This window comes from Balaenoptera borealis (genome assembly GCF_965194805.1).
Source record: "Balaenoptera borealis genome assembly, chromosome: 17".
Taxonomy (NCBI): Eukaryota; Metazoa; Chordata; class Mammalia; order Artiodactyla; family Balaenopteridae; genus Balaenoptera; species Balaenoptera borealis.
Window position 1 is genome coordinate 69285218 of NC_138876.1, and position 12539 is coordinate 69297756.

General features: G+C 36.7%; 1 protein-coding gene across 1 annotated transcript in view; it reads right to left on the reverse strand.

Moving 5' to 3' along the window:
* Nucleotides 1-352: 352 nt before the first annotated feature.
* Nucleotides 353-12539, reverse strand: part of LOC309614729 (uncharacterized protein C8orf34 homolog) — a 393717-nt gene continuing 381530 nt past the window's right edge. Inside the window, 1 exon segment of the mRNA XM_082363485.1 lies at nt 353-2786. The gene's annotated coding sequence lies outside the window, so the exon portion shown is untranslated.

The following is a 12539-nucleotide window of genomic DNA, read 5'->3' on the forward strand; positions in this document are numbered from 1 at the left end:
AAGAACCTTTGGAAAACAAGAGCCCCAAGTAGCCTGCCCCACCATGCTAGAGACTATTGCCTCAGAGTCGTAGCCCTTACGAGCAATTTCTCACCAGCAAGGATTACTTTTATGTGATCTATCTGTGTATTTTAATAACATCAACAAGGGACCCAAACCACGTCTGGATTACGTTTCAGTCTGAGCAATGGAGAGAGGGCAATCCACAGCCACACTGAAAGTAAGGATGACTGTTTCTGGTTGGCCTTGGAAATCAAAGGGGGACTCCTAATTTTGACAGGACTCTTCGGGGCCCTTTTGGGAAAGCCATTAATTGTTGGTCACTCTAAGCATCACGAGGGACATTATCATATTTGTTTTATCCCCTACAGTATGCCCTGTGCCTGGTGTAGAGACTGTCCCGTAAAAAGTACACAAGAAATGCTTTTTTTTTTTTTTTTATAAATTTATTTATTTTATTTGGCTGTGTTGGGTCTTCATTGCAGTGTGCAGACTTCTTATTGTGGTGGCTTCTCTCGTTGTGGAGCACGGGCTCTAGGCACGCGGGCTTCAGTAGTTGCAGCATGCGGGCTCAGCAGTTGTGGCTCACAGGCTGTAGAGCACAGGCTCAGTAGTTGTGGCGCACGGGCTTAGTTGCTCTGCCTCATGTGGGATCTTCCCGGACCAGGGCTCGAACCCGTGTTCCCTGCATTGGCAGGTGGATTCTCAACCACTGCGCCACCAGGGGAGCCCCCAAGAAATGCTTTTAAATGAAAGATTGAGCAGAATGACTGGATTCCTCCTCCGCTCAAGATAACCTTCCCCATTTACGCAACACACAGTTCACTGAGTGCATAAAAATTGAAAACTTTGTGATGTGTTGGTGATGAAGAGATGAAGATGTCAGTATAGGGCGACCAATGTAGGTGGAGGTAAGAGTTATGTTACCATTCAAATGATATCCCAGTTTCCAAACGGAACTTTCTCAAAACTTTCTTATAGGATGAACAAATGTGCAGGAGGCAGGAACCAATCCCAAATGTAGCCATATGGACATACAGGATAATTGGGTCTCTTCTTCCTATCAGGAACACAGTCTGGCTAGAAGTTGAGTGTCCAGGCAGAAAAATGGTTTGATACAGATGCAGTCTCACAGACATCCTGAGATTTACCCTAGATAGCTGGGAACCAGACAATCTTTCTCAATTTTCCTGTAGTTACTAAACTTTTTTCTTTGGCAAATCTTATAATAATGTCACAATTGAGCCAAAGCAGCCCAGTGAGGATGCTGGTTTATGTTTCCAACACTTCAGTCATAATACTTACAAAGAACAAAGTCTGCACTCCAGGAAAGGGTGACTGTTATTAAGCTACATGGATATATAATGTAGACTAAGTAGAAACAGAAATATTTAATGGTATTTTTATCTTCTAAATCTACTTGGGACTGTAGATAATATTCTTCAAGTTAGCTGTCAGATTAGGTATTTATATATTTTTTATAAGAATGACCATTAAGAGATAATTGGGATCTTGCCTGGAATCCATGGCTGAGAACAGTAGATTTGGACGTCATTTCTAGAGATAACTGAAAATATTTAGAAATGCCAAGACTAAAAGGATGACTGCATAATCAATTATTTTATAATAATATGCAATAGCCTAATGAGAAAAAAAGTGTTAATAACTATTAACAAAGTTCTTTGTGAAACATCAAACCTTTTATTCCTAATACATTAGTTCAAGTATGATTTGCAGTTAGACTCAATCTCTATAATGAAATACAATAAAATTAACTTGTGGCATTTTATCACAACTCAATAAAATCTGTAGGGTTTTATTTCATTGCTGAATTGACTTTGGGTGCAGTTTTGAAAACTTGTGAGTGTAGAGTCTAGAGTAAGTGGGCCACTAAGGGATCTATGAGTCACCCATTGTGACTTCAAATGGGACAACAAATGCAGAATAACTTATGCACTAATTCTTTGATGCCCACTTAAGGCTCCCATAGTTGATGTGGGCTAAGCTTTAGGAACTTCACATAAAATTAAGATATCTACATGTTATAAAAGAAATACAGCACAGTACATTACGTGACCAGAGAGTAGATATCAAAGAATAAGAATTAGACAAGACATCATTGGACGTCAGAACTCCATCTAGTTACAGAGAAAGGCTTTCTGAGAAGAGGTGCCACACATCTTAACAATGTCATCACCAGAGTGCCTGGTCCAGCTCTCAGGGGGTAGGTGGTTTTAGCCCACTTATTATAGGGGAGGGTCTGGGGAGAATCTACTGTTTGTGAAGTTGCCTATAGGCTTCCTTACTTGCTCATCCATTCTGTTGAGTTGGGAGCGACATTATAGGGCAAAATAAAATTTTCAGTGAAAACTAAAGCATCTTTGAAGTTTCCACTTCAGAAAGTTTTAAAAATCATATTTCCATGGTGACAGCAGCTCTTTTCTTCTAGCAGGTACAGAATGAATATTTCTTTTCATAACAAATTCAGAAAGAGTTGACAAAGTTAGAGCCAAATTATCAGCTTACAGATTCAAATCAAATGCATTCACAGGTTGGAAAAGTGTATGAGTGCCAGCAAATTTGCACTGCAGGTCAAGTAGTCAAGTATGAAAGAATGGTTGCATTATTTCCCTCCCACTACCCTGGAAGAATAGTGAGAGACAGGAAAGCATAGTGGGAAGAACATGAGTCTTAGAATCATACATACTTGGATTCAAATTCTAGATCCACTAGTTATGTGACCTTGAATAAGTTATCGAATCATTCTGAGCTTCAGGTTTTCTCACCTATTTAGAAAAAATTTAAAATAAATAAAAAATAAAAATAAATCAGAAACAGTAATATTGCATAGCATTTTGTGAAGATGAAATTGATAAATATATATAAGTGGCATATCACAGGCACTTTTATTATTATATCCAATTTTATTTTTATTAAAATTATCATTTGTTCCAAGTTTATAATTAGGAACGCATCATATTTTTGAAGTAGGTGATATTTTAAATGACAACAAAGCTATTCTAATATCCTATATAAAATACTCTATATATATAAAGCCAAGGTGTCAGGTAGTTTTATGAAAAAAAAAAAAATATATATATATATACATATCTGTATATATTTTATACATATATATACAAGCACAAATAATCATTTATTATAGCAATCTATGCTATTTTTGAAGTGATATCAGAAACAAGTGAAGCATTCAAGGGACACCATAAAGAATTAAGCACCATAAAAAAAACTTTTCAAAGCATGTTGTATTCAAAATGGGCAGTTAACTAAATTGTCTATTACCTCTGAAATCTCTACAGCTTTTGTAAAAAGTTTTCAGTGGTAGACTAAAAGATCACTCTTAGAGTAGATTATATATATATCTACCTAAAAGTAGATACTCTACCCAAGAAGGGCCTGTGTGCCTCAGCATGATATCCTTAAGAATAGCTTTATAGGATGAGATTTTTAAAGTCGCATAAAAAATAAAGTAAGGAATGCCATTTTACTTATGAATATATTTTCATATGTATTACGTTTTTCTGCCTACAGTTTTTTCAGACTATTGATGAGTTGATGGTACCAGTTAAAGAGACATTAATTAAATTCATTCTAACTTTTGTTATACACTGAAGTCCTTGCAACATTGTGAGTTTCATCTTTTACCTTAGCTCACAGGAAGTCTACAATTAAGTTTTTGGTTTTTTTTTTAAATTTTACTTATTTATTTATTTATTTATTTTTGGCTGTGTTGGGTCTTCGTTTCTGTGCGAGGGCTTTCTCCAGTTGCGGCAAGCGGGGGCCACTCTTCATCGCGGTGTGCGGGCCTCTCACTATCGCGGCCTCTCTTGTTGCAGAGCACAGGCTCCAGACACGCAGGCTCAGTAATTGTGGCTCACGGGCCTAGTCGCTCCGTGGCATGTGGGATCTTCCCAGACCAGGGCTCGAACCCGTGTCCCCTGCATTGGCAGGCAGACTCTCAACCACTGCGCCACCAGGGAAGCCCTAAGTTTTATATATAATTGCAATAGTTCTTTTAATAATTTTTTCTATTAGTGGGAAGAAGGAAAAGTTAATTAATCTTTGCTGTATATTAGAGTTTATTATATCTGTAAGTTTAGTATAACTGCCTCAAATAATTTTTGAATGGCAAAATGTGATATATCAATAAATATGTTCAGGCTGTATCAGCCTTATAAGTGAAGCAAAAGTTATTCACTGACCCATCAGTAGACACATACTCCATTTATTTCTTCTGGCAGTGGTGATAGTACTCAGCTGAAACATCGAAAATGTTTAGCTCTCTCTCCTGACACATCTGCCAAATAAATTGCCTGAGTTATGGGACAGTTGGAGACCACAGAACAGAATGAAGGAAACGTAAAGGTCTATGAGTGATCAAACTTTAAACACGGAATCTGCTATCCAGTGTTCTAACTGACAACAAACCAATGGTATGGCGCTCTGTGAGTGTTTGATGGACAATAAGGAGAACAGTTGTACTTCAGTCCAGAAAGTATAGGTTTTGGATACTTCATTTTTCTCTAAATAAAACAGAAAAGGCATGGATAACATAGTTCACTGGCATTTACAAAGTTCTTATGAAATGCCTCAACCTGGATTTTGAAGAACTAGAAAAATTTTGAAATTTCCTTTTTAGTTACAGAGCAGTTGAAGCATCCTACTTTAAAATCCTTAAGAGTTCATATCAAAGAAGATATATGAGTAAAATCATTCAATTGGTCATCTTAACCTTTGATGATTTGGATTTATTTTAGACCTGGAAATATGATTGTCTATTAAATAAATCAGTAGAGAATGCCACTGTCTTCCAAGAAAAATGGCAGCCTGGATTATTCCATTGTATCCCTGATGCACAGAGAGCCATTATTTGGAACATGATCCAAAAAAAGATTAGGAGAGTTGGAGGTCTTTATAAAAAAAAACAAAACTAAGAGGTGTAGTTATGTACAAAAGAAAAAAGGAGAAATTGTTATCAAGAACTCTGAATGAGTATATATTTCTATTAAAAAAAAACCACAACTCTTTGTAGCCAAGTTTCAGCAGCAGCTGCCATTAGCTAAATTTACTTGCAAATACACATTCATATAATAGGACCCGAAGTCTAAGTGCTTGTATCTACTCAGATATTGGAAGGTAAAATAAAATAAGCAGATTGCTGAATGTGCCAGGTTTCCACGGGAATAAAACTCCATGCAAGCTTACTTGTTGCAAAAGAAGAAATTCACCAAATTACGTCATTAGGAATTTAATTTACACACTGCAACATTCACCACCACCAGCTCTTTTCCTTGTTTCATTTGTTTTTCCACTCAGCAAAACCCAATCCAAATACTTTTGCACGCACTATGTTTTCAAAGAAAAACAAATACTGTAAGTAAAACAGACATTTCTGCCACTAAGAGTTAAGATTTATAGTGTTTGTAGACAGACTACAAACTGAAATTCCATCATGTTTTCCCACTTTGCATTCTAAAAAAGAAAACATTCTAACACCCTTTACAATAATTACAATCATTGAAAACACACTACACATAGATTTCCACTTGTACTAATTAGTGCTCATAGCACACATATGTCTCTCCATTGTACCCACAGGACATACATATCTTTTTCTTTGTAATGCTTCACACACTTTCAGAAAGAAATACAAACAATTTGATACTGCCAAATCTGTTTTAATGCTCAACGTCGTATTGCAGAAAATGAGAAAGTTCTAGAGACTAGAACTGAGGGACATTGTGTGATACTGTTCTGAATCATCCAGAATGATCCCCTACAAATGCCTCTAAACCAAAGAAGACATTCATGTGTTGTGCATAGGTCACACAGCTCCCTGTCTGGAAGGCTTTGTAAAGAAAACACATCTTAGTGACAGTTAATCTGTGAGATAAGTAGTTTGGTTTCCTAAATGGTGACTTCCCCCCAGGCTATTAAGCTTAGACGATACCTCCCTTCACAGAAGGGTATTATTAAGGCATAGAGCTCTTATTAAAGTATACAACTAACAATATTATTTTGATTAAAAATGACAAGTTACTCTACATCTACAAATGTGTGTTTTCTCCTACTGTTGAAACTGTCACTTGACTGGCGACTAAATAGAATAAGTTTTATAACAAAATACCACTTTGCTGTTTATCTCTTATTCACATCTATTCTTCTCAATAAGGTCTCTGCTCGTGAAGGTAAATTTTGTCTAATTGTCTTGATTTAATGGAGAAAATAGGCAAGAGAAATGGCTGTAACTCTGGGTGTTTTTCTATTGGACTTGGTAAGAAAACATTATTTAATAAGTGAATAGATGTAGGTATGATATGATAAGGGATGGGCAACTTTTTATTTTTTTTAACCAAAGGCAAGTATTGCACAAGAAAAAGTTTGGATTTGAAGACTCAGAACGGTGTTTGGTGTCCTGTTACCAGAAGGGGGAGTGGTTGTTGATAAGCCATCCCATTTACTCCCATTAAGGCGGTATCTATAATGTACAAATTAAATGTGTTTATGATCTCTATCTTTGAAGAAATTACCAATGACTTCAGCATTACATGAGTGTCCCCTTTCAGAAGATAAAATATCAGAAGCATTTTTATATACCAGTATATTTTGGAATTAAGCAACAGTGTGTAAACTTCAGATTTCCATGAAAATAAATATACAAACTTTGAAATATTCCTTTTTTTTCCCTTGAGATAGAAGTAAGTATAGAAGTACTTTACCTGTTTGCCAATCAGCTGAGCAATTTCTTAACATGACTCTACTTCAAAAATCTTTTTATGGGCTTCCCTGGTGGCGCAGTGGTTGAGAATCTGCCTGCCAATGCAGAGGACACGGGTTTGAGCCCTGGTCTGGGAAGATCCCACATGTCGCGGAGCAACTAGGCCCGTGAGCCACAACTACTGAGCCTGCGGGTCTGGAGCCTGTGCTCACAACAAGAGAGGCCGTGACAGTGAGAGGCCTGCGCACCGCGATGAAGAGTGGCCCCCGCTTGCCGCAACTAGAGAAAGCCCTTGCACAGAAACGAAGACCCAACACAGCCAAAAACAAATAAATAAATAAATAAAATTTTTTTAAAAAATCTTTTTATGACTTAAAAGATTATCTAAAAGTCTCTCTGGATAGTCTCCAGTTATTTGAAATATCACAGCCAGTTTTTAGTACAACTTTAAAATAGTCCTTTTATGAAAAATTCTATATCCAAGCACATACTTTTTTAGCTTGTTTCTTGGGTCTTGAAAGTATAACTATCATTAGAGAACTACTTAAAAAGTCCCTGTGATTATAATGGTAGGGATTTTTTGTAGTTTAGTGGTCATCTATATTTCTTTTTACTTATATTATTTTCAAGATCTTGAATAATGAGATGGATTTCCATGTAATTTTTTTTTTTTTTTGTAGTCCTAGGTATTTTATTTGGGGTATTTAGCAACTTATTCTGAAGAGAAGCTTGTGTTTTTAACCAGCCTGGCAAAGGGGTCCATGGCATAAAAGTGTAAAACCTCCTGAGTTAGAGGGTCACTTAAAAGAAAAACATGTGGGACAGACTCATGAGGATTTCTTTTCGCTATTGATGGCCCATTCCATTCAACAACTGTTCAATGAGCAAAGCACTATGCTTGTCATTGTGGGGATATTAAAATATTCTCAAAGAGTGCCATGACAGAATATGACATTCAGAGAATATGAACAATTACTGATCCATTGTGCTAGCCTCACTAGGATACATCCAGGGTGTGTGTCAAGATCCAAGATTGTGTATCAATTTAGAGGAACTTATACACTGCTAAATAACTTCATAGAAAACAGATGCCCCAAGAGTCTATTATACTGATAGCATATTGGTCCTGCTGCATGATTGTCTCAGGAGTTCCAGCCCTTTCCATGGTTCCCAAAGCTCTAGTCTGCCACAGTCTCTCTTTTGCCCTGTGTACTTTTAGTCCGCCATTCTCTTAAAAAAACTCTATTCCCCCAAAACAGCAACAGACAAAACAATAACTGCCCTGGAGTATATAAAATAACACAAGGGACACTTGGTCACTGTAACTCCATCCCTGAAGGCAGATGAACCATAACCTCAAATTATATAATTTCAGAGTCCTTAAATAGGTATTAAGTGATACCCTTTGCTTCAGAGTACTCACTGAATAGTGTTCTAATGGCAATCCAGGAAGGCAAAGATTTCATACTTAGTTATATTATAGAAACTTTATATACCTACTAAGTATAAAAATACGATATATACTTATAAATATATTTTCTCCAAATGAAAAAATGGACTTCATCTGCTTATGGACCACAGACAAATTTGCTGTTTCATAATAAAATTTAGCGCTTACCACATCAGGTACTATACAAAGAAAGGATAGGTTATCTCACCGAGTCTGCACAAAATTCCTGTGAGAACTGAGGTAGCACCACACTCATTTTACAGAAATAGGAACTATGATTCAGAAGAGGAAAGTAGCTCACCTAAGGTCACACATCTAGTAAGTGGTGTGACTGAGACTCCAACTCAGGATGTGTATTAGTCTCTTATTGCCATATAACAAATCACCACAAGCTTACTGGTTTAAACAAGACCCTTTTATCAGATCACTGTCCTATAAGTCAGAGGTCTGGGCATGGTGGGGCTGAGTTCTCTGCTCAGGACCTCACTGATTGAGATCAGGGTATTGGCTAGACTGCATTCCTATCCTGTAACTCTGGGGAAGAACACGCTTCCAAGCTCACTGGCTGTTAGCAGAATTCATTTCATTGTGGTTGTAGGACTGAGGTGCCCATTGTCTTGCCAGCTGTCAGCCTGGTACCACTCTCAGCTTCTAGAGGCCACTCTCAGGTCCTTGCCATGTGCCATGTCCCACCTTGGCACAGAGAAACTCACCTAAAAGGTCTACAAGTGACACCTAAAAGGTCTACAAGTGACACCGGGGTTTCCTAAGGAAAAAAATGCTTCTCACATTTCAAAATCCAGATTTTCTGAGATAAAACCAAGGGATAACATAATGGCAAGAATATTGAAGAAAATATTAGCATGAAAGTCCTGAAAATTTCAAATTCCATAAGTATCATGGGTCAAAATTATTTACAAATGACATGAACACTTCTATCAAACACAAAAACTATTCATTACATATTTTCTTTCCCAAGAGATCAGCCTCACACTACATCTATGTGTGCCAAGTATTCTATATTTTCCTTTTTAGTTGGAAAAACAATCAGTTTTGACAGCACTTTTTATAACTAACCAGGAAGCATTTATGACTTGGAGGTAAATATGCCAAAGGTCTAGGGAGACCTTTTTCTGTCTAAAGGCGAGAGGGTGAAATAAATACCTCTTAGTGGCCCCCAAACCTCTAGTAGAATCGGATCAATTGGAAGATCTAAATGATTGCAGCCTTCACTCAGCTCTCAGAACACTGCAACAGACTCATGCATAACACTCATGAGGCACCTATGAAGGCCCTTAATTTATATTTATGGTTTAAAATATATTTTAGATTATACTATGTTTCTTGCACATTATTCCAGTGACATACGATCATTAATAGCAGGAAACATATTATATAATTCTTTTGTAATCTGCATCAGCATTTAACTCAGCACTAAAAACTTACTCAGATCTCATTAAACCACTAACTGATTAAAAGTTACAAAGTCCTAGGTTAGAAAAGCAACAATCCTGTTTGCTTTGTATAGCCAGGCCTCCCAGGCCCTCTTAGCTTACATTGGAGCTCCTGTTCTCTGGTAAGGGCTGCCTATCAAAGCTATCCAAATGCACATAAGAACCCCATTATTCCCAGTAAGGTTTTCCATTGCCTAATTAATTCAACCCTACCCTTTCAAGATCTCCCAGTGAGTAGCACTATTGAATCCGAATGACTTAAGAGGCTGGTTCTCAGAGCAAGTAGTTTTATGAACTGAGTGTGAACTAGAAGCAGTGATAAAATATGACCTGTCCTTATTGCTCTATTTGTACTAAAGCTGTTATTTTGAAATTGGCTATTCCTGTCTAAATACCATTCACATAGAACTAGGTTTTAAATCAGTCAGGTTTTCCAAGAAGCCAAACATGTTGGAAGGAAGAAGGGCAGTGAAATGATGAAGCAGAAACTGGTACTAAAATATTCCCAGAGCCTCTCCACTCCCCTCCACACTAAGGTTTAAAGGCTGAGTCTGTCCAAAATGTTCAGTTCTTACGGCGCTTGGTATAAGGTGAATTCCTGAGAGGCAAGCTGATGTTTTTTCATGTAATAAAGATGCAAACAAGACTTCTTTCAGCTCATGGTCTAAGTCTGGACCATCTCCAGATTTCCAGAGCCCAACTCTGCTTGGCCAATGGTGAGTGCTGTACACTTATCAATCCAATCCTCTGGAGAAGTTTCAAAAGACTTCCCCTGTGACATGACATTAATATCTTGTTTCTCTTAGTCTCCCCTTTATGACATGTTGGTCATGTATCTTCTTTGTCTCCACCATAAAGATCATAAGTACTTGGAAAATCACCTGTCTTTCCTGGTGACTTTATGTCTCTCACTGTCAACATTGAAAATAGTAAGCCCAGGACTACAATCATTTACAGATCTGGAGCAGTCTGAAGTCCTTCAGGAGTAGGCTGTTACGTAGAAAGTAAGTCAGTGAACAAAGGTAGAATAAATAACCTCGATTTGTTTAGGTGTGAGAACAGGACTGTGGAATATAATTACACATAAAGACATTTGACAGGTAAAGAAAGACCTCTGTCTTACATCTGGAAGCTGAGTAGCATTTTCCAAAGCTCAAAACCAAATCCATTTCAGTCTTACTTCCTGTTAAATAAGGTCTTTCATTTGAAACCCCACTCAATCACTGAATTTTCTGCTTATGATTTTTTTCCCTTTTGTCGTACCTCTAGGTCATTTTTAAAACTAATTTTATTGAAGTATAATTTACAAGCAATAAGTGACATCCATTTAAAATGTATAATCCAAAGCGCTTTGACAGATCCATATGCCACAATAGAAATACAAGATATTTATTTTCCCATGTCCCTTTGCTATCTATTCCTTTTGCTGACTCTGGCCCTGGGCAACCACTGATTTGCTCTTGTCACATTAGATTAGTTTGCATTTTCAGTATTTCATATTAATGGAATCATGCAACATGTAATTTTTGTTCTTGATTTCCTTCACTTAAAGATTTTAGATTCATTTAATGTTTTGCATATGTCCACACTTTGCTCTTTTATATGGCTAAGTAATAGCCTATTGTGTGAACATACTTCATTTTGTTTATCCTTTCACTTGTTGATGAACTTTTGAGTTGTTTCTAGCTTTTGACTATTAGAAATCTAATTTTGTGTAGACATTTATTTTTCCTGGTTAAATACATAAAGTGGGATTGCTGGTTCATGGGATGAATGGATGTTTTTCTTTTGGAAAATCTGCCGAAGACATTCTCAAAATGGCTATGTAATTTTACACTTCCATTATCAGTGTGTGAGTTTTCATCTGGTTATAATGTACATTTCCCCAATGACTACATGTTGTGCAGCATTTTTTCATGTTTTCATGTGCTTATTTGCCATTAGCACATCTTGAGAAGTATTGAAATCTTTTACTAATCTTTACATTTTGAGAGGTATTGAAATCTTTTACTAATGTTTTCATTGGGTTGTTACTCTTATGACTGAATTCTAAGAGTTCTCCATATATTCTACCTGTCAGTTCTTTATCAGAAACATGTATTGTTACCAATATTTTGTTTTATGATTCATGCTTCTTATGTACTGCTTCTTCAGCATTCGTGCTGCCTAAGCATTCTCGGCTCTTTCTAAGGGCACAAGGATTTTCTCTTGTGTGCATTTATTAGTTTCCTAAGTCTTGTTAGAAGTAACCACCTTTTGAGAGTGGTCTAGTTTTGGTCATCTAGTATCTCATTTATTCAATTTATGGATTTTGAAATTTGCATCTCGTAATTCCAGGAGAGCCTCAGAATTCCCAAGGGTGATAAACGGTCCACAGGGGAATGTTGAACAGAAAATTAGATCTTTGGTGTAAAGCTTTTTTTTTTTTTTTTTTGGTGACTCTAGAAGCAGCTAAGCTTCATCCATAGAATTTAAATGCAGAGGGGCCTTAGAAATCTTCTAGTCTGATTGCCCCATTTTGCAACTAAGACAATTGAGTTTCTAAAAGGTTAAGTAATTTTTCCATGATCACCCGGTTAGTTCTTTGTTTCTTTCTGCAAATTTTATCTTCCTTCCATGAACAATAATCTGAACTTTCACATGTAGTTCTAAACTAACAGTCTTATTTCAACTAATCTTGATAAAATCACTGAGAATATGCCTTAGTTTAGTTTCTAATATCTAATGTGCCTCAGAATACCTATCTCAAATTTCCTAATTTGAACCAAGACTTTGCCCCCTGTTGCCACCCCCAGGTAGCATCTTCCTAAATAATAGGATGTCAGAAAAAACTCCACTTACCTAAATATTCCCTATGTACCTGCTGTATTAGTTATCTACTGCTGTATAACAAATTACC